Raw genomic sequence first — 24,300 nt, forward strand, 5'->3', positions numbered from 1 at the left:
TTTTTCTAAAATATTATGTTGATGTATAACCCAGATTGAACTGCTTGCCAACTCTTGGGTAGGGAGGGGAAAAGGGAGGGAGACAGTTTGTTCATATAACTTTGGAAAATTTATGGGGAAATTTGTAACTAAAGTAAAAAAATAAAATGTTATGTTAAGAGTAAGATAAAGATTAAAGAAAAGATAGACCTACTATTTAAGGTAAATAGAATAATAGAAAGGAAATAATCTACTCTTCTTATCTTCTATTTTCTTTATCAAAAAGAACTTGGTATTCAAAGAATACCAAGAAGAATTCAAACTGGAAGGGATATACTAAAATGTTTACTGGGTTATTGGAATTCAAGACAAGGAAATAAGAGCACAATTTCTTGTTATTCAATCATTTTTCATTTGTACCTGACTCTTCATGACCCCATTTGGAGTTTTCTTGGCAAAGACTAAAGTAGTTTGCTATTTCCTTTTCTAGCCATTTTACAGATGAAAAAACTGAGGCAAATGGAGTTGAGTGACTTACCCAAAGTTACACAGCTAGTAAATGTCTTAGGCTACATTTGAATCTTGGAAAATGAGTCTTCCTGATACAATGCCTGGCACAAAAAATTCTAAAGGTAGTAAAGGGTAGTAAAAATTCACTGCACCATCTAGATGCTCTAAGAATACAACCAGTTGTTTTCAAAACCCACGATATCAGTCACTGGGTTTAGAATAATTACATCCAGGGATATGGTGTACTAGTAAATTGTTAACAATCAGCTCTCAAAAAAAATAGTACACTCAGCATATTTTTAAGTTTAATTTACATAAGCATTTTCTCCATCAATTTATTTTTTGTTTCAACACTTTTATTATCATCTTTACAGAATCTAAATTCATTAACAGTTCCATAGGAGAGTAGGCATAAAACTCCACAAGGTCTAGGATCATAAGCAAAGCATATACAGGCATAGTTTTCTGGAAGAAACATGAAACAAAAATGATGCCTCTCCTCAACTCCCCATGGGCATCCCAGAAGGACTTTTTAGCTATAAAAGCAAAGAAGATTTCAGTGTGGGACCACCTTGAAGAAGATTGTTACACATGGACTCTATCTTTCATACAGCTCACTGGGATAGATGGCAAAGTAACATTGGGACTCGATTATCAAATGCTAGCCCTATGAAGTGCTCAGGGGAGGGTTAAGACATGATCTATCTATTCCTGGGGCCCCAGAGTGTGCTGGGGCAGGTGGTAAAAGTAGGGTACTCAGTGGGTATCCTAGCCTGGCTGTCTGAGGGAGGTTTTGATTTTCCAGCAACATAGTTGCTACAAAGAGGCATGAGGCTGCTGAATACAAGAGGTCTTATGTGGCATTAGGAACTGAGGAACTGACCCAGTTTCTGGTCAAAAATAGTCAACAAAGCAGCTAGCACATAGATGCTTCATTGCACAGGGTAATATTCAGGACAAATTCTTATTTGTTCTGAATAATACCTTACATTGGTATCCCAGTTCTTGTTTTTCAAAGAGTTGTCAATACATTCTCGTTTTCTTCTGGGCACTCAGGCTCACTCTCCTTCCTCCTCATCAATGTTAATTGAAGACTCTCAAGTTCTTGAAAGTCATGACTGCTCCCATCATTTCCTAGATAAGTGCTTTCCCCAGTTGACTTGCATAAGGATGGGATTTGTGCAAGGGGGATGGGACAAAATGAGCCAGAGAAGGAGTGGCTGACAGTTGGTGACAGTTGGTGACAGTTGAGAACAGAGAGAATTGTGGGAAGTCTCTGGAGAGACCATCAAGTCAGCTAAGTTTTTGGACTCCATTTTGGGAGTAATCTCTTAATCTCCTTCTCCCATTACCCAACCTTGCTGAGAGGCCCTTTCCGGTCTAACTTGCAATTATAGAAAAGGATAGAAATAGAAACAAAAGGAGAAATGGGGGGAGAAGAAGCTTGGGAATGGGAACCCCAAAGGTTCACTCCCAAGTGACGGACCCCATAGCAATAGAGAAGAGGGTACCCCAAAATCCCTCTGCCCTTCACCCCTTTCCCTAATCCCTGAATTGTGAATAATAAAAGCCATTCATTAGTCAGATAGCATTCTGGAGTGCTGAGAGATGGAGGGAAGCTTGGTCTCGCTGCCTCCATCTTGAAGCCAGACCACCCACTGTGAAGTTGACTGACCTCGGGAAGGCTTGCGTGAACCCTGCCCTCATTCAGAATCGGATTGGGGTACCACATACCTCATCTTATAGGGAAGCCTCTCCCCCAACTCCTGTGGGGCAGCACAATCATCCAGGTCACCCAATTTAGGGATGACACCCCCTCAAAATCTCCAGTGTATATTTGGAGGAAGAGGAGAGCTGAAGGAGAGAGTCTCACCATATAGACTCTCTATCTCTCCTCTATCATCATATTGGTTACTGGCTCTGTTAATTATTACACTTGACCCATTTGGCTGTGTGTCTCATGTTTATGGCATCATTGATTCTGTTTTCAAGGAAGTGCCATGTATCTTTAAAGTCAAGAGATGAGTCCTACATCATTGTAAGCTTCATAGCATTGTAGATGCCAGCTAGTACTGTCCAAAGTGTGTACCTGTTAGTATCAGAGGACTCATCTCTCGTGTAGTGCCATGTATCATCCACCATGCTGGTGAGGAGGTTTAGGCTGGCTGGAATATTACGAGAGAGCACAAGGATGCTGAGAGCCCAGGGCCAGTGTTCAATATATGGTGTTCAGTATTTTCAGTCTGCATCCCTCAGGAACTGGTCAGTCTCCCTTTTCTCTGCCCAGCTCAACTACACTTGTTTTTGCACCTCTTCCATTTCGCATTTGAACTTAGCATTGCACTGTGGCCCAAAATGCAGAATCAGTTCACTACCATCATTCCCAAACATTCCAGCTGCTGCACTGGAGAGACCCAGTGACTGAGCTCCTTCTGTAATGGCTTATGGAGTCCTCCTGTGAGCAGGCACAAACTCCAAAGCTATAGTCAGGATCCAATGCTGTGGATGCTCCTCACTTTCATGGTCCTCGTCTTCCTCACCACACTGATCTGTGTACCAAGGATGTGAGTGAAGCCACTCTGGATGGGGCTCTACTGTTCACTGTGACTCAATGTGTTGCTGAGTTGAAGACAATAGGGGACTGGTTCTTTTGTTCATCTGAAGATCTTAGAGCTAAAGCTGAAGCATGAAGGCACATGCCATCAGGGAGAGTTGACGCTGGGTCACTGGCTGGCACTGCAGCCCCAGGAAATTCCAGCCAGCCCAACAGAGGCACCTAGCCACCTCTGCCTATCTTGGAAGTGGACATAGCCCACAAGAAGTCCCTACATGACACCACCCAGTGCCAGTGTGTGTTCACATGCAAGGAATCTCCATCACTTTCTTAAGTCTAGAAAACATAAGAATAAATCAGGTGCTGATTTGTAGTGTTTACCAGTTTCTGAGGTATAAATTATTTAAATGAAAATTTATCAGTCAGGGAACAGCTGGGTAGCTCAGTGGATTGAGAGCCAAGCCTAGAGATGGGAAGTCCTAGGTTCAAATCTGACCTCAGACATTTCCCAGCTGTGTGACCCTGGGCAAGTCACTTGACCCCTATTGCCTACCCTTACCACTCTTTTGCTTTGGAGCCAATACACAGTATTGACTCCAAGGCAGAAGATAAAGATTTAAAAAAAAAATTCATCAGTCAATTCTTGTGAGTCAGTAAAGGTGCCAGACTAATTGGAGGATGAGATGACTAAAGTGCTCTCAGAAGTCAAACAATTCCAGAGAACAGGAAAGTTATTACAGGATTCCATGTGTGTTATATTGCCTCCATTTTAAAAAAATAGAAAGGTGAAGTCTTCAAAATGTAGGCTGGTATGTTTCCTTTCAATTTTTGGTAACTTCTTGAACATACTATTAAGAAGGATGATTTGTGGTGAACACTAAGCTTCGTTTTCTTTCTTAATAAGTTTTCAAAAATAATAGATGAAGAATATGTCATGTCCATAGCTTCATTAGATCCATATCAATTCAGCAAGCATTTATTAACTTTATTATGTGCCAGGCACTCTGATAATTTCTGGAAATAAAAAGACAAAAAATGAAATAATTCCTTCCCTCAAAGAGTTTGCATTCTATGGGTAGGTAGTGCAACACATACAAAAGTTTGTGCATGGATTTTAATTGTTCATATGACAAAATCTCTTATGATATTCTTTAATCAATCAACCAGAGTGTATTAAGTACCTTTATGTTTTAAGACCTGTGTTGGGTGCTGGGGAAACCAAGATAATAGTTAAAGAGAGACCTTAGAGTCACAATGAGTTAATAATCTAACAAGAAGAGAAAACATTTACAAATACTGGGAGATGTAAGATAATTTTTCAGAATAAGATGCTAACTAACCAGGGAAATCAGGAAAGGTTTCATGTAGAAGTGGATTTCTTAACTTTTGGGGGGTCATAAGCCCAGGAATGGGAATAAATTTGTAGAAATTTAGAAGAGTCAGTTGTTAAATTCAGTGGGAATATTCACCTTGGAAATTAGCCAATGCTACAAATCAGGGCTTGATTTATTGTTTTGTTCATTTCTAGACATAAGAAAATAATGGAGAAAATGTTAACAATTCAGATTAAACTTAAAAGTTTGCCATACAGATACTTTTTTTTTCATAAAGCCAATTGTTAAACATTTACTAGCACACTCCTTTGGTGAAGTCTAATGAAGCACAAGAAATTCATCTCAGAATGTTTTAAATGCACAAAATAAAATACTAGGATGTTAAAGAAAAACAAATACATTAAAATATCATTGCCAATATTTTTTTTAAAGTTCACAGACTTTAGATTAAGAAGTTATGATAAAGTAGCATTTGTGCTGGCCCTTAAAGGGAACCAGTGATTTTAAAAAAGGTAGTGTGGGATAAAGGAATTTATTCCTAGAAATGAATTCTAGGAATTCATGTCATGAATGTCATGTCATGAGAAACATAGATACAGGAGATGAAGTACTTTATGTGAAGAATATTAAAGAAGCCACCTTGATCCAACTATAGTATGTGCAAAGGAAATAGTTAACAAGACTAGAAAAGTTAGAGGGTTTTAGGTTGCAAAGGACTTTTGATGCTAAAAAAAAAAAAAAAAAAAAAGAATTTCTACTCGATCCTAGAGGAGTTACTAGAGTAGGGAAGAAGCATTGTCAGACTCACATAGGAAAATCCCTTTAGCCACTATGTCCATGATAGATTGGATAGGGGAGAGAATTGAGACAGAGACTAATTAGGTTATTACAATTCAGAGAAAAAGTGATGATCCTATGGACAAAATGGAGAAACCTTGGCTAGATGATAAAATAATCAGAATAGAATAAGAAATGGTTTAATGACAAGAACTCACTGACAAACTATATGGCAAGATATAATGACAACAATAGTTATCAATGGGTCAACGTCTACCTGGAAGGTTGTATCTACTAAATTGCCCAAGGGATCTCACCTTGTGTTGACCCCTGACCCTAAACTGCTGAACATTCTTTACTTAACAGTGAAAGGAAACCTAGTGTAATAGAATGTTGGACTTAGTGATAGGAAAAACCCTGAGTTGAACCCCACCTCCAACACTTACTATCCTTTTGGCAGTTGAAAATAATTTCTCTTTTGTGAATTTTTCTGAATTTTCAGAATCTATCCCATTTAACTGGTTGTTATATAGTATGACTCAAGTGGGCACAGATGATAATTCCAGAAAAAATAACCAAGGATTTGCTAAGAATTACCAGGTATTGCTCAAGAAGAGGATCACAGACAATATTTTCATCCCTTCTATCATTTAAAGTCATGGGCATCAGAAGAGAAAGACTCGAGAAATATATAGTTGATTAAGAAGATGGTATCTGGGAAATGGTTTTAGGCTTTTATATATTAGGCTTCTGATCAGAAATGAAGTACGCTGAACAAAAGCCATTAATAATATATTTCCATAGAGTATTAGAAACCTAATCCAAAATGTTGACATTGGAAAAATGTTTCCTCTCATTCTGTTATGATATCCTCCAGTCACAGGAAGTCAGCAGGCATCTTCCCCTATACAGAAAAAGACATTTCTTACTTGACTGGTTATCTGTAGTGATAATAATAATAATGGTAAAAATAGTAGTCTAGCTATTTTATAGCTATCATCCCCGATTGGGCCTCAAAGTCACACAGGTAATGAACATCAGAGGGATTTGAATCTAGGTCTTCTGATTCCATGACCAATGTTATTTCCATTGTTAACATGCTATCTCTTAACACTCTCATTTTATGTTGAAGGAAACTGAACCAAGGAGAGATGAACCAACATACTCAAGGTGATATAGCTAGAAAAGAGCAAAGAGAATAATAAAACCCAGGTTTCTGAGTTACTCTCCAGTATTCTTTCTGTTTTTAAATTAAATTATTTCAATGAACAAAAATGTAAATCATTTTGCAAATCCTCAAGCTCTTAATCAGTCTCATCTGATCATTACAACATACCTGGGAAATGGATGCTTTAATAACCCCATATTATAGAGGAGAAAACTGAAGCGGAGGAGACTTGCCCACAGTGGCATAAAGTGTTGGTTGTCTAAGAAAAGATTTGAACTCAGATCTTCCTGACTCTAGGTCCAGTAATCTTACAAATGAGCCACTTAGTCACCTAACATTTACCTGTAAGTTGATTAATACCTGAGAACCACATGTAATGCTCTTCTATTTAGGGCAATACTACCGAAGTATCAGTGTAATATACTCTAGAACTTGAAAGTGGACAAGGGTCCCTGAGAGTTCAAATGAAAATATTGCCTTTTTATCTAAGTTATTAGAATGAATCACTCATTCTGGATTTTCTGGTATCAAAGCTAAGTTTTCTAGGTATATTTTCATTTTAACAGAATATTTGTTTTGGCTAATGATGATCAAATCTTATTTTGAAGGGGAAGTTTGTTGAATCATATCCATGATTTCATTGGTAGAGGAAACTTCCAATGGAGATCAGTCCTGACACACTAATTATTAGTCTTTGAGGTTCTTGAAGGGTACAGGGAATTTAAATGACTTGCCCAGAGTCAAATAGTCACAATATTTCGGAGGCACAGCTTGAACCCACACCTTCCTGACTCTGAGACTGGTTTAGTGGCTCTTATACAAACATTGCTTCTCAAGTACTATTATGAAGAGCTTATTGAACCCTAAGAGAGGGCAGTAAAACATATCAGTAATCATTTCCCAATACCTACCCAGTAAGGTATTAATGTATAACTTGCTACATGTACTGGTATCATCGAGTATAATAGGGTCACAGATTTAAAGCTGGAAGGGTCATCTAATCCAAACCTGTCCTTTTATGGATGAAGAAATGGAGGCTCAGAGTATAAATAATTAGCTTTCATTTTTGATAAGCTGGAGTTGGATTGCTGAGGTGGCTTTGGAGCCTTCAGGGCATGATGATGAAGGGTAATAGGAAGGGCATGGGGTGAGAAAAAGGTTTCTGCCAAGTCACAGAGAGACACATGATAGCTCCACGGGGAAAAGAGAGTCAGGTTTAATATTGTCCCTGCTTGACACTTAATCATTGAGGTCAATGGTTTATCAAGTCATTGTGAAGAGAGCCATGAAGGGGACAGCTTTGGAAGCCCAGAGTTAGCAGGGGTAAAGGTTAGGCTGGTTGGGAAATATCAATGAAGTTTGAATAAGGGACATCTTTAGGCAATGAATTCTGTTCAATTCCAGACATATTTTCTATGGACCTACTGTGTGTAGAGCACTGTGATAAGCTTTAGGGGAAAATACTGTGTTGAAATCAGACAGGATCTCTGCCTAAAGAGATTAGGATCTAGTAGGGAAAATAAGCAACCACCTATGATTGTGGTATATATTGAAGGTCCCTGAAAAGTCCTATTCCCAAAACAAAATAAACTCCCTCCCTGACCAGTGGCTTGCTGTATCTAGAAATTCTCTTGATTCAACTAATTCTTATAGCAAACACATAAATGGTGGTTTGGATAATGGTAACAACCACATTATCAGGAATTCATTTGCCATGTTACCTTGCAGAGAGCATGATCATGAAGGTATTGGGCACAGAATAGCTATGTTTAAGTGGGGAAGGAGGAAAGGAGGAGCTAAAAAAGACCTGGAGCATGAGGTGCTATAGTGAGGGACCCAAGATATCAAAGGACACCATGAACCAAAGGGCATGAAATGTCAAGGTAAAATGGGGAAGGGGCTATTTCCCAGAGGGAAAGCCTGGCCCAGAGCCAAAGGTGCAGGAAGTATGAGGCAGGCAGTGGTTCCCACAGGCTCTTTATGGACATTTTTCCTCCACCGAATGTTGAGCTAGAAGGCACAACAGGAAGGCAACTTCTGATAACATAAAGGGTCAAATTTGGGAGAGCAGTAAATATAACTGGTCTCTGAGACCTCTGATGCATTTAGAGGGGTGGAGTGTTTATTTCTGGCCAGTGGACATCACGTGCAGAGAGAATTCAGGAAAGGGAAGCTGAATGTTTAATCCCACACAGATCATCAGCCGATCTCACCTTTTTTAGAGCTTATAAGTGAGAACTGGCAGGAGCCTCAGTTGTGCGGTAACCACAGGCATAAATAGTGAGCAGCACTGAGGGACAGAATTTGTGGCTGCACAGCGAGTGAGCCAGACACATCTATCTTCCTGACTCAACCTTGAAATCTCTCCCAAATTGCTAATCCTCCTCAGGAGCTGAATTTAGGCTTCAGGCAGTAGGCTTGGTGTCAAATTAAGCCACCTTGGTTCTCTAATTGACTGGTCCTTTTCCTTCTTTCTTCTTTCCCTTTCTGAGAGGCCACTAGAATTGGAACTGAAATTTTGAACTTCATTGAACCTTTTTTGTTCCCAGGCCATCCAATTAGCTAAAGTAGAAGCACAGACAAATAGACCTTTACCTTCCATGTTGACTAGGTCAAAGTATTGTGCCTTTTAATATGTAGGCAAGACATCAGTGACTTGTCTAAATAGAAACTGCATATGTTGATATGCATACACATACCATATATACATATACATACATATATATTACATTGTGTGTGTGTTTAAGGAAATATGGAATCACAAAAATTCTGGAGGCAAAGAGTACACGAGTCCTCAAAATGATTTTAAGGGGCTTCATAAAAGATGTAGGCAAGCAATAGAGCTTTACAAATACATGACTGGTCCTCTTCAGACAAAACACATCTTTGATATATCCTATTTCTCCTGAGTTACAGAAAACAAATGAACATCACTTATGGTTTCTAATTCTAAAAAATGAAAGCTAGAACAAAGTGAAAAATATCTTAGAGAAACCAACCTTTGTTTCTCCAAGATTATAGTATATTTTTAGTGAAAATAGAGATGTTCATGTCCAAAGAAATGGACAAAGGAATTCAGGAGAAACTCTTTAAATACCCTATCTAATCATAGAGTGTAGGAACCAGAAGAGATTTTAGCTGTCATCTAGTCCAGAGGAGAAAACTGAGACTTTTTTAGAAGGCTTAAAGTCTTGTAAAGTCTAAGAAGAGATTTTTTTTAGAAGACTTTAAGTAAGAAAGAATCTTTTAAGGCAGCTGCACTCCACTAGGAGATAGTTCTAATTGTTAACTGCTTCCCCACACCCCCATTTATCAAACCTCAATTTGACTCTTAATAACTTTTATCCTTTTTTCCTAAATGTATGGTCAAAATGAACAAATCTAATCTCTCTTCCACAGCATAATTAATCTTTCAGGTACCTGAAGATATATGTCATGTCATCCCTTAAATATTCTCTTTTCTAGGTTAAACATCTTAAGTTCCTTCAACAGATCTTTAAATGACATGAACATGAAAATCCTGGTGCATCTCATCTGGATTTTCTCAAAATTATCAATATCCATCTTTTAATGTGGTACCTGGAAACATAAGAACCAAAATAGAATCAATACCTCTAGATGACATAACTTTCTTTAAAAACATCAGATTTAAATGACACTCTTGGATACTAGATCATACTACTGGATCTTATTAAGCTTGCTGCTTACTACCACCTCATCCTCATAGATCTTGTTCAGATAAAACTAGGTCATATAGTGAATAAAGTAATGGACTTGGGATCAGCATACTTAAGTTCAAATCCTGCCTCAGATACTTATAAATTCTGTGTCCTTGGGCCACTCACTTAACCTCAGACACAGTTTTTTCTTTTTTTCTTTTTTTTTTTTAAACCCTTAACTTCTGTGTATTGGCTCCTTGGTGGAAGAGTGGTAAGGGTGGGCAATGGGAGTCAAGTGAATTGCCCAGGGTCACACAGCTGGGAAGTGTCTGAGGCTGGATTTGAACCTAGGACCTCCTGTCTCTAGGCCTGGCTCTTGATCCACTGAGCTACCCAGCTGCCCCCAAGACACAGTTTTTTCATCTCTAAAATGAGGGAATTCAACTTGGCCTATAAGATCCTTAAATGGAAATGATCTTATGTGTAACATATATTTTTTCTAACTTTTATTTGCAAAGATGTTTTAGATCCAATTCTAAGACTTTTAGATTTATCCCTATTAGATTTCATCTTATTAGATCTGGCCCAATGTTCTGGCCAGTCACTATCTTCATGAATCTTAATTGTGTCATCCAGGATGTTAGCTATCCCACCTAGCATTGTGTCATCTGTAAATGTGATAAGAATATCCTGAATGCCTTAATCTAAGTCAGGGGTCAACAAATTATAGCCTGTGGGCCAAATCTGGCCTATCGAATGTATACATCTTTGAGTTAAGAATACCTTTTTTAAATTTTAAAATGAAGTTTTGTTGCATTTTAAAATATAAAAGCCATTCTTAGTTCTTGGGTCATACAAAACCAGGCCAAGTAGTTGACCAGATCCAGCCCTTAGGCTGTAATTTACTAGACCCATTCTCCCACCCCACCCTCCATCTAAGTAACTGATAAAAATATTAAACAATAGTACAACTCTCTATGAGCACTCTATTAATGATTGACATACATGTTAACATCCTTGTATTGTGAAGTATTCATTAGAGAAGACATCATGAAGAAGATGGTACATAAGCTGAGGCTTACATAATGGGATAATAATTTGATAGGTAAAGGGGAAAGGAGGACAAAATGAGAAAAAGAATGAAGACAGAAATGAGCACTGAGTGCTTGTTCAGAAGTGATGCAATATCAGCTTGATAAGAGCAGAGGATGACATGTTGGGAATTAGAAGGAAATTAGGTTACCTAGATGGGGGCCTGGTGAGCTGTGGTTAGATCAATGACCACCACAGAAAATATTCCAAACCAAATCCTGAACAGGAATTCCAAGGAAAATTTGCAGCAAGTCAGTTTTTCCCCCACAGCAACTTAAGAAGACACTTAAGTGGTCTGCAGTCACTGGTATGGGAATTGACCAGGAGTACTGATTAAGCTATAGGGGCAGCAAGAGCATTGGGGAGCAACCCAGCACCCCAGTATGGTAAAGGGACTGAACAGCTGGACAGAAAGAGATCCCAGGGGAACATTGTACTAACACTAGGAGTAGGAACAAGAGTCTTTAGTACCTCTTTTGCCTGTTACCCAGTTCTGGGTCTTTCTACTTTGTTCTAGAGTGAAGAGGAGCAAGGCATCTCTCTGTGTAAGGAGTAGAGTACAGACTAGGAGGCCAATGAACAGACTACCTTGGGAAACACTGAAAACTTACAGGCCCCCAGACTGAGAACATTAAAAAAAAACCAAAACAGATGTTCCATCCAGTCATCCCAACCCCCAGAGGAAAGAAGACCCCAACTCTAACATAAAGTCTCAAAGTCAAAAAATAGGCCGGGGAAAAGAACAAACAACCACAACAATCAAAAAGAGATCCTGATCATAAAAAGCTACCATAGTACAAGGAAGCTCAAGACACAATCTCAGAAGACAATGACTTGAAAACATCTATAAGCAAAGCCTCTAGGAAAAATGAGGATTGGACAAAAACCCAACAAGAATTTCTAGAAGAGGTAAAGAAGTGGTTTTTAAAAAAAGAACAGATGATTTAAAGAATTAAATATGAGAAATAGAGGGAAAACTGGTAAAAAAGAAATAAGAACTATGAAAGGAAATCATGTCAAGAGAATTAATTCTGGTAAATTCCGGTAAAAGAAGTACAAAAAAACCTGAAAACAATTCCTTAAAAAACATAATTTGACAAATAATGAAAGAGGTTTGAAAAATTGAGATTTTATACTATTAGAAGTCCTTATAGATTTTTGCCTAAGAAAGCTATATAAGTATACTATGGGTCAGATGCAGTGATCTAACACAATATGGATTCAGATGCAAAATATTACTCATCTAGTTTATTAAAGGATACAAGTGAAATAAGTAGCAAGGATATATGTTGCCTGAGCATAGTTCCTTGTGTCTTCATTATTTCCCTTAGCAATGATACATGTATGACATCTGGATAGTAGCAATCCATATGAAGCTGAGGTTTCATCATATCAGAGAAGTCACTCCACTAAAGTTAAGCCACATGTTCATTTTCTAAAATAAGAAATTACTTCCTAGTAGGTAATGTAGCCTATACATGAAATCTGCATTTGCATCTTAGTTTGAGGTGGCCCCCACCTGTTTGCCTTCCTGGTTTCACCTTACCTTGCTCAAGCTTAGTTTAATACATATGCCACAGTCTCTGGAGGGATTCCAACAGGCCTGCTGTGGCACCCACCACATTATCTTTAAGGAAAACTAATGTAACAGTTCTGCCAAAGGTTGGACTGGCTGCCTTGAAAGGTGTCCTAATTTTCTGAAGATTCTGAGAGTTGCATTTCTTCTCAGCTCTGGAAGAGAGGATGCTAGGGACAACGGAGAGATGAAATGCTACTGTCACCACCCCTACTGTCACAGAATACTGTTATTCCATATGGCTTGGAGGGAAGCATCACCAACCTTCCTATTGAACTATTCCCTTTTCTAACTCTTTCTTGAAATGTTCTTTTTAAAAAATATTGCTCTGATGGAACACTAAACCCTACAATATTGATGCTGGATTAGTTTCCTTTCTTCTCAAGCTAAGAAGAAATATAGCTCTCAAGACAGTTAGTAACTTGGGCCCCATCACAGGTCAGGCATCCAAGTATTGCCTAAAGGACTACTATACTAGTTTGGAAACCGAACAAATTATAAAGGAGAGATACAGGAATCAATGATATCATCTCTTAGAGTCATTCATCTATGAGTTTAGACTGTGATTTTTAAAAGTAGGAATTGAGCAGAGAGAACAGATATGATAAATATTTCTGGGGAAGAATTAAGAAGATGTGGTGGCTGATTTTCAAGTAAAAGACCCAAAGAAAAAATGAGTCAAAAAACTGCCTGAGCACTTATGACGAGAGACTTTAATGTAATAGATTTTTATTCTCTCTTTGTTGGGTTAGTGAATGAATGAAAGAAAGATTTTGAAGCAGGATGACTAACAAAATAGAAGTGCCATTGACAGGAGGCAAATTTGGTTTGAAGATGATAGGGAATGAAAAGTTAGATTTTGCACTATTGGGGTTTGACAATGACTAAAATTTAGGAAGCTGATGGAAATATAGGAATAGCACAGGTGAAAGGATTATGTTGGAAACATTTTGATAGTCCACTATATTTATGAGCATCTTTTATGCCTGCTGATCTCCAGGGACAGAAACTTGCTTAGCAAAAGCCTACATTCTTTTCCTCTTTCACTATAGCAAATAGCAATTGAAAAGCTCTCACCTACAAAGTGATGGCAGTTGATATACATGAGGAGAAATGCTCTTGGAATACTAATACTGGCAGCTTGCCATCCTTTTTAGCCAGCCACTAAGTAGGCTATGCTCCATAGAATCCACGTGTCAGGTGTGGGTTCGCCAAACTCTTTTAGGATTTCCCACTTCCACAACAATTAATGAAGTCCAAATTCCTTCACGTGGATAATGAAACATTCATTTATATCTTCCACTGAATATTTTAGCTTTTTTCTTTTCTTGGATCACCATGATTCTCACAGCTATACCTGGCCTCCAGTATGACCCAACTATATTCTACATATCAGTGCCAAGGACTACATTTTCACTGGTCTGGAATACAATTAATGTGAGTTTATTTGAGTGTCTGTTGCCATATGAGTGCTATGTGGGTGGGTTTCCTCAGCTTCTGGTGCTGAGTCCCTCTTCAGATCTCTGACCAGACTTCTGACAAACCTGAGATGATTTTGAACTAGCTTTTATCACAGCTGTACCTGACAGCTCCAAGTTGAAAGAATGAGCATGCTACAGATGTTTCCATTAAGATAAAAATAAAGGATGAATTCATGTTGGTAGCCAGTAAGTTTCCCATTCTTGTAATGATTAAGGGGATGGGTAGATTTTTTTAAACTTAGTTTTGAAATTGTTAGTTGTTTTTTCCCTTTAAAGTGCTCCTTTGGAGGAAAGGAAAATTTGGTGACACTGAAAATGAGTCATAAAAGATGTGTTGCTGGTTTTCATTTGAGGATTTTTTTTTTATTTATTTATGTTTCCATTAAGTTTAGGCAACAGGAAAATATGGATTTTCATCCTCCACAGGGATCTGATAAAATGGAAGTTCTCACTCCTTGTTTTTCCATTACTCCAAGGCATGAGAAAATCACAAATCACTCATAGACTTCCTAGAAAGGTTTATTGTCAAGTAGCCTTTCCCCCTTTTTTCTTTTTCTCTTCTAAAACCAAATGTGTATTAAAGTTTCAAGTAGGAGAAGTTGATAAAAAGCAGCCGACTGAAAGCCAAAGCAGCATTAGGTTCAGCTGTTTTCATTTCAAAAACATTAGACTACAGTTGAGGGATGAATCAGTATACATGGGTGCTAAGCTGTATGGATTATCTTTACTCTAGAACTCCTCTCAAACCATCGGTACCTTAATTCACTTCTAATGTAAATCAATTGCTTTCCTGGGACAATACAATTTTTAAAAATGAAGCTATTTCCTTAACCCATTTAAAAACATTTGGAAAATGATCACACAAATCTCACTGCTGAGAACATTTTATATGTACATTTTTTAAAAGTTTTTAACCTTGTTTTTAGGTCATGGTGAACAGAGACTATATGCATGGCTTTGGGATTATTTTGACTAAATTCAATCCAACAAATATTTATTAGGTGCCTGCTATTTGTAGGGCACTAGGGATATGAAGAGGGGGGGAAGTCCCTGCACTCAAAAAATTTATAGTATTTTAAGTCAACTAGTTTGAAATAACACTGAAATATCACCATCCTACTTGCCTCACAAATACTAAGCTTATCGGTCATTTAATTGAATCACGTGCTTGCTTTGTGCTATATAGGCAAAGAACTAGATCCAATTCCAGATTATTCAAAGGATGATTTCCCGTTTTCTCTATCAAGCTGGCCCTTTCCCTCTTCCTCTTTTCTCCCTTTTCTTTCTATTCAGCATCCAGAAAGTATGCCTGGTCAAGGAAAGAAGATATAACTCCAAACATATTTTTGCTCATTTGTAAAATTTGATCAAAGTTTTTAATAAAAAGGGTCTTGAAACTCAACTCAAATGAAATTCAGGTAGGGCTAGAAAGTCTAGTCCTCTCATTTCACACATGAAGAAAAATGGCCACAGGATGACTTTTCTAAAGTCATAACTTGTAAACTCTAAGTGAAGATGAAGCCTTGGGACTCCAAATGCACAAGCTTTACCCTTCTGTAACATATTGTTAACTATGGGCGCTGGTCACTCTGTTCTTTCTAATTCATGAATATATGTATGGATATATGGATATGTATATACACATGTGTCCCCACACATGTGTGCCCATGTATATACATATAAATGTACATAGACAATAATACATATATTATATGCATATCATATGATTGCACACATGTGTAATATATAATACATAAAAATACACATATATACACACACATGGACATATCCCATTCTGTAATATGTGTTCATTTTTATGGATAGTAGAAAAAAACTCTGGCTGGTTTTAACCATGACACCCTGCTATACCGCCTTACCCCATAGTTATTCTAGGCTTTTAATATGACTGTGTTAATCATGTGACTAAAGTGACTCCCTGAGCCAGAAGAATCCCTCTCAGTATACTGCTCCTGGTTATAACTTACCTGTGCCAGTGCCCACTCAGTGTGGTTGGAGCAGCTAACAGCTATAAAAATGTGTTGACCTGAGAGGTTTAATATTAACCAAAGTTATAGTCAAAGTCAATATGGAGGATTGGAGAAAAAAAATCTGATGCTAATAGAAAAATAGAAGTCAATATTTGTAATGTGAGTCACAGGCTCAAAATAGGAAAGTAAAACAGATCACTTCTGTAGCTCAAGGAGGGCTCTAGGTTAAACAGCTTAGATCTATGAACTGGTGTTGAACACTCTCTCAGTCTATTTTAAAATATCCTCTGGCCCCTTCCCCTAATTCCTAAATTCTTCAGTTTGATATTCTGGTGGAACTCACCAGATATTCAGCACTGATGAAGTAATAAACCTATTTTGAGTAAGTCATTGGGGAAAAAAAAAAAAAGATTTTTCCCTGCTTATGTGCACCATCTTTCTCTAGTAATGTAACGTGGAGCTAGCATATTATGGCCTTATTTTTTCATTCCTCATGTCATTCTGAAGTGGTTTTTCTTATTTAAGACTTACTGGTCATCATTTTTTGATAGCTGGTTCTTTGGAGGCAGGTAAAGGAGGAGATGGAAAAGGAGACTATTCAAAATGTATTTTTCTCATTCTGCTAATGATTCGACACGGCAATCTCCAGGAGGGTATGTTTTCCTTTAATGTGCCCTGGCCTTTTTGGGGAGCTACTGTAACATGATTTGATAAAGTGGTCTTTATAGTCTTTCATCGATGTGGCTTTGTCCTGGTTCTGATGTTGCAACATTGCTGGCCTGGATTTAGGCCAAGTGTCCACTCTGAATTTTTGGCTGGTGGAATGTTAGTAAGGATGGGAGAGGGAGGAAAAAAGGACAATCTTAGAAAGCACTGCATGTTCTCAGAAGGGACTTTCTGAACCTAATTCGAGTTTGCCACGGGAGAAGCAGAATTAGAGAGGTGAACGTCAACTTTGCTAAATTGAAAGTACTAGGAAGAATCATTTTGACAGAATACTGTTTGTTATTTCAACAACAGATGCAATAAATAAAAAGTAAAGATCTAAGAAGGAGGTAAGGGAAAGCCTATAAGTTGTTTTAAGGACTAATAGTTATTGTAAATTTAAGGCCCAATGAATCTTTGGAAAGAAAGATAGAGATGATCATGGAGCCCTTCAATGATCACGATAGAATTTAGCACAGCCTGGAAGAATAAAATCAGCACTGGCCCCAGGTTTTCTTCAAGAAATGTAACTGAACAAATGAGTAAATGATTCTTTAACTCCTTTGCTTCTCCATTTTTGTTCTTTTTTAATAGTGCATGGTGCCTGTCCAGGTTTCTCTGTGGCTGTGAGGGGCAGTAGACCAAAATAAGAATGACAAATGGAAGAAAGTGATAAATGTGGGTGGGACCAATATAGCTCTAGCTTCAAAGTATAAGCCCTGTAGCAAAATAACTCCTGAGTTCAGTTTTAAGGCCTGGTCTAGCAGCTTGAACCAATAACCTTGAAGTTGGCCATTTTTAGTCTTCATTTAGGCTTAATTGAGCTTGTCGTATAGCCTTCAGTCTGTTACTAATCCTTGTCCATGGGTCTGTTTCCTCATGAGTCCAATGGGGATAATGATATCTACCTCACAGCGTGTTTTGAAAATTAATTAATGCTTATGAAGTGTTTAGAGATCATGGATAAAAGGCACGCTATATATGTAAGGTGTTATTACATCATTTTATTTTTCTGTTCATGGTGAAGTTCAAACCAGTGATGACTTAGAAAGCAGAGGAGTTGACAAAAACTCAACTGGAGTTTGTTAAAGAAATATCATCCTAGTGGTAGCATTTCTGCTAACAATTGTTCTTTTATTTGAGGCAGACATATATGTTTAGATGCTACTTGCCATTTTGCCTGGGAAAAATATCTCTCAAATGCTTTCTTATTCAATCATCATCATATGTTTCATGTTACTACTGTAAACTTTACTTAATGATTGACTTTTTCCAAGTCTAAGAATATGCCATCTGTCCACAGTGCCCTCCCTATCAAAATGGACTTGGTCCTCGGCTTCAGGAACTCCCAAACCACTCATGACCTTTTGCAGAATTGTTTCTGTTTTCTTAGAAGATTATGCATCTCCTTGGACAATAGACAGGATGTATAGCAACTGGTAATTTCAGTTTATTACACTCATGTGAAAATTGGATTGTCACCAAAGCCCTTCAGGGAAGAATCTTCCTCTTACAAAACCAGGACCTATGATGCATGAAAGGCGTAGACTCCAAGCATTTTTCAAGGCAGGGGCTTGGGACTAAAGGCTGCCATGATTATTAGAGAATTCTCCCATCAGATCTTTCGAAAGAAAGGTGGAGATGGCTGAAGGGCAGGAGGTCATCTATGTAATAAGAACCATGTGAGATATTAATTAAGATGGAATGCTTGAGGAGGATGTGTATGTCCTGCCCAAGTCATGCCCAATAAAAATCATTCCAAATTGATCATGGTGTCTATTTGGATCTTCCCAAAGGCCACATCCTGTTGTGTGAACTAGTTTTGGGGCCATTGAGGACAAGTAGTTTGTATACAATATAATTATGGCTACAGGGATCGGGCTGTTATCAGTATTTAAAAATATTGTTCTCGCTATCCCTTTTATTTTTTTTCTCCTCTAATCTATCTTATCCACACAAATTCACTTAACCAGTTTTGAAGTACAAAAACATGTCCAGGACCTTTTTCTTTTCATTAGGGAGAAAGAAGGCTATGGATGTAGAATGTCACACACACCATCAGTTATGGTCTCTGGCCTGGTTGCTTTTACTAAACTATTTTTCATTGTTCTAAGGGAGGACTGATTGGGGGAGGAGGGGAGTAACCCGGAAATGACTGTGATATAAAAACAAAAGGCCTCATGAAAACTTATTATTAAAAAAGACTGTATAGCTTACTACTCATACTTAAGCATCATTAGGGTGTGTGCATGCCTCAGTGTACCTTTTGTGGGATATCAAGGCCCAGGTCTTGCACTAGAACCTATAAAACCAACAGAGACTAGCTTTGGAATTGCTGGCAGGTGGGGCTAAACTCTATGCAGGTACCTCATCCTGGCGTAATTTACTTACTCAGATTCAATATATAGAAATGATGCATCTGTTTAGAGACTAGACAAATGGTGGAATTTAACTGCTTAAATATGCTATGATAAAACAGGACAGAGACACTCATTTCCAATAAAGAGAATGCTCAACCTCTTAAATGAGTGAGCAGCTGTAGAAAGGGACCAAGGATGACAGCAAAACCCCATCTACAAACACGTTGACTGCATGATTAAAACTGTAGAGAATATTGGGGAGGAAGGAGAAAAGGGACACCAACTCCTTTACACAAGAGCTGATCCTCACTGGACACTTTGATAGGATGGACACACCCTTTGACTTCACTTACAATAATGAGGAACCCATCTGTTGAGGAAAGAAGAGACCTGCTTTGTCTGCAACTTAATTTGTTTCTGTCTCAAGACCAAATGATGCACCTAGAGAATTGCTTATAGTAGCATTCTCCCTTGGGCCCATAGAAAAAGCATTACAGAGATAATCACAGAATCTCAGAGTTGATAGGAATCTCAGTGGCCATTTAGTCCAATGTGTACTTGGATGAGAATCCCCTCTCCAGCATGCCCAATGAGTGACCGTCCAGCCTTTGTTTGGAGATATCTATTAAGGAAGAATCCACTACTTCTCAAGGTAGACCTTTCCAATGATGGATAACTCTGATGGTTAATATAATGTTTTCCCTAAATTTATCTCATCTGTTTTCACTCATTGCTTCTTCTCCCTTTTGTACTCAAGCAAAGCACCCGTGTTCTTTCTTCTGCATTTCAGCCTTTCAAATACTTAGCTTATATATAGTTCTCTTCTCCCTTCTCCCCCTCCCCAAATCTTCTCTTATCCAGATAGAGCTATTCCTAGGGTGGTTGACCCAAACTCTTTACTTCAGAGATCTGACTGATAGTTGGGTAGTGACTAATGGAAGCATTTGAGTCTCATATATAGTAAAATAAAAAGGAATCTACATGAATCACAACAATCTATGTCTTGACAATTATAGCAAGCATTTATGTAGGTTTGTAAAGCTCTTAACATACATAAACTCATTTGATTCTCACAGTAACCCTGTGAGGTAGGTACTATTATCATCCCCATTTTACAGATGAAGAAAATGAGGCTAAAAGGTCACATAACTAGTAAATGTATGAAGCAGGATTTGAATTCAGGTCTTCTTGTCTCCAAATTTATCACTCAGAGAGGTTAAGTGATCTGCCTAAGGTCACACAACTAATAAATATCAGAGATAAGATCTGAGGATAGATTTTCCTGACTGACTGCTAGTTCAGCACTCTATCCACTACACAAAGCTGCCTCTCCATAAATAATTGTTCACAAATCCCTATTCCACCCCAACCCCTGAGTGGACCTAGAGATCGGCTCAATGTCAAGGAAGAGCTGAGTTTAAATCCAGCCTGTGACATCTAGTAGCTGTGTGATCCTGGGCAAGTTAGCAAACTTCTGTTGGCCTCAGTTTCCTCATTTGTAAAATGGAGATAATAAAAGTCCCTATCTCCCAGGACTGATATGAGGATCATGAGATAATATTTGTAAACTGCTTAGTATAGTGCCTCACACATAGTAGGGACTATATAAATGCTAGTTATAATTGCTATTCCTGTTACCATTATCATTATCCAAATAGGAGGAATAGATGAGATTACTCCTACCTTCTCCCTCCCCTCCCACATATATCCTTCAGGCTACATGTTGCTCCTTAGTGACTTATTTTCCTTCTAGAACTGCTCCTTATTTTCATTTTTACCTTATATCATTTTGTAATTTTTTTCAGTGAGAAGAGCACACATACTAACCATTGCCTGTATGGCTCTATGGGGAAACACTAGCAAAGATGGAGCCTTGTGATATTTGCTCGAATTCTGATATACTTTCACCTCCCAAAGAGATGAATGGACTCTAGTTCCTTCCATCAGAAATATGCAACTGAAAAGGAAAAGAGTCAACAGCTTCTGTTCTATACAGCTCCTGTTCTGTACTTAATACTGGAACCAGGGGGCAGCTGGGTAGCTCATTGGATTGAGAGTCAGGCCTAGAGACTGGGAGGTCCTACGTTCAAATCCGGCCTCAGACACTTCCCAGCTGTGTGACCCTAGGCAAGTCACTTGATCCCCATTGCCCACCCTTACCACTCTTCCACACAGAAGTTAAGGGTTTAAAAAAAAATACTGGGACCAAGGGAAGGCTGAGGAAAGATGAGGAGAGAGGGCCCCATGAAACCTTTGCCCCAGCAGAGTCTGGAAATTTTGATGAGGATTTTGTTTTATTTTGTTTTTGATATTTTTGCCTTTTTTTCTCCTTCCCCAATGGCTTTGATAGCTTTATTAAGCTATGAACATCATGAATGTTTGCTCATTTGAAATGAATTTTTTTTATTATACCACTCAGTGATGAAAGAGAAGTCAAGACAAAAATTCAATTTTCCTCTTATTTATTTCCTTAATGGTAATGTCCACCCTAGGAAGGCAGTATTTCTGGAATACAATAATAATAATAATAATAAAAGATGATTGACCACAAGCCAATAACTCCAGCTGCTGATGTTTTACCAAAAACATGAAAAATGCAAACAATCAGGATAATGATTTCTCAACTAAGCTCTTACTTTTATGACTATTAATAATAAAACATCTGAAGCTATTTTACCTCCTCAAGGCAAATTATGGACTGGGAAGAATTTGTTTTTCTGACACACCTGTGAAGGACTTGAACTGCCCAGGTTAAAAAGTGTTAAAATTCCAAACAACAAATGGCTATCTGCTTTGTGAGCTCTATTTATAGCCTCAAATGGAACTTCCTCCTCCTCATCTCACACTTTACACTGCAAGGGAACTAGGTGATTCAAGAGTCTATTACCATATGATCCTAATGATTTCTGAAATGTAAGAATTCTGTTAGTTGTTTTCCCAGAACCAACTGATAAGGTATCAGACAGGTTAATGTGCTACATTTCTAACCTCTCCCAGGAAACTTGAACTGAGATTTGCTTCTGGTTAGATCATCTTTATTGTACTCACTATTTATGCCTAAGCATGTTTGCATGAAAACAGGATCTTCCTTGCTTGTGAGTTCATTTGCTCCATGGTTAGAATCCAGGGTCATAATCCTTTATTTATGATAACCTAATCCTTTCCACAACAGCCAATGATGATGTCACAAATGGAATATTGTGATTTCAGTTATAGAAAACGCACCAGCAGACAGACTTCCCTCAAAGATCCTGTTTACTTAGGAAGTGGAGTTTAGAAGGGGGAAAAAAAAGAGAGAGAGAGAGAAAGAGAGAGAGAGAGAGCAAAGAACAAGGCATGTTGGGTTCTTTTCCCATCTGGGGCACTGAATGCTTTCCGAATATTAGATCACTACCTTATAGACTCAGAGAGCCCTGGAACCAGAAAAGAACTTTGAGAGACCATTTTGTCCAACCTCTGCCTTGAGCTCTTTGGATTCTATTCAGTCTGAGAATCCTAGGTCAAGAAGAGATGAATAAGCTAAAGAGAGAGGAACAATTCAGGGCAAAATGTCTAAATGTAAACATCCAGATAAAGTGAACAATATCCACATTAATCTTCACATTTCGCTAGTAAAATGATAGATGGAAGGATGATTTCCATCATCAGAAATATCAGAATATCAGAAATAATATATAAGCCGAGACCATTATTTAGAGATGACTTCTGAAGCTCTGAGAAAAAAGTGACTTGCCTAAGGTTTTATCTCTAGGTAGTTGTAGAACTCAGGTGTATCAGTACATTGTCTATTATTTCTGTTTTCATTAAGCAGAGGTTGACAGAATAAATATTAAAGGACACACACACACACACACACACACAAACTCATGTCATATTTTCCATCTCACATTAGCTCTTTATAAAAGTATCTTGCCTTAAAAGGATAATTACTGAACATAGAACCATAAGCAGAAACTCTTTCCACTGGGGCAAAACAGTTAATAGAGGGATTCTGTCAGACAATTCCAAATATGGATGGAGTCATTCCAAAAGAAGAAGAATATGTCATTAGGTGAAGCATAGGGACTATAGTTTGTCACTTCCCTGGGGAAGAGCCTCATTCACCCTGTGTTAGTTACAAATCTAAATGAATAGTCCTGAAATGAGCCAAGAACACAGTGAATGACTGGTCATGCAGCTCAGACTCAATTAATGCTTATTGATGGACATCGGATATCATGTGGCAATCCAAATTCCACCAGCCACTCACAAATCTGCTTACTTTTTTTTTTTAATCCTAGATGCTTTGTAAGGCCAAAGCTACATTTTAATTAGACTTAACTATTCATCAGACTGAATTGCATGTGATGCTTCCTTCTGCATGACAAGTAAAGTCAGGCTGCACAAATGAGTTCAGGGAGAATCAAATCCAAGGCCTGAGCATTAGCAACATAACTTGTATCATTGACGTCATAGCTGGCACAATGACATCTTGATACTGAAGGAAGCAGAACAGAAAACAGAAATAGTGAGGGCCCTAAAATAGAACTCAGGGGTACCCCATAATTAGTTAGAATTTAGTCATTAATTAACTGTCATAAATGGCAACTGTGTGGATTAAGCAAATACACACCAACTCAGGTACAGTAAGACCCATTAGGTTTGTTTTATGGGTTAACTCTTTGAATATAGTCTCTATGGATCAATTTTCTCCTTCTGGCCCCAAGGCTGTAAAAAGAAAAATTTCTTCTGAAGATGCAGAGCAGGAAGAAATACTATTGTCCCTCATGCAAGGAGATGGAGGAGGCTACTAAATTCCCCTGTCCCTGATACATACGGGGAGGAATTCTGGTGAGTTTTCCAATTTCCAGGCCCCTCCCGTGTGGAGGTAGGAGAATTGGCTTATTTCTGCCCACTTTCAGTACTATACTTTCCTTCAGTAATGTTTAAGGATTCTCAGAGGAATTAGAGAACCTCACACAAAAGTATTGTAAATGAAGAAGAAAATTAGAAAAATTTATCATATTTTAATCACAAACTTTCTTGTAGTGAGGGGGGTAAAGGGATCCACACCACCATGTAGAATATTTGTAAGCCCTTTCTATCCTTCAAGCCCCTTCCTAGTTTCACTTTGCACC

The 24,300-nt window shown here is 38.1% G+C and overlaps 1 pseudogene; it reads right to left on the reverse strand.

Moving 5' to 3' along the window:
- Positions 1 to 1,572: 1,572 nt before the first annotated feature.
- The window catches only part of LOC123233368, an 81,648-nt pseudogene continuing 58,920 nt past the window's right edge, over positions 1,573 to 24,300 (reverse strand).

Source organism: Gracilinanus agilis, chromosome 2, assembly GCF_016433145.1.
Source record: "Gracilinanus agilis isolate LMUSP501 chromosome 2, AgileGrace, whole genome shotgun sequence".
Classification (NCBI taxonomy): Eukaryota; Metazoa; Chordata; class Mammalia; order Didelphimorphia; family Didelphidae; genus Gracilinanus; species Gracilinanus agilis.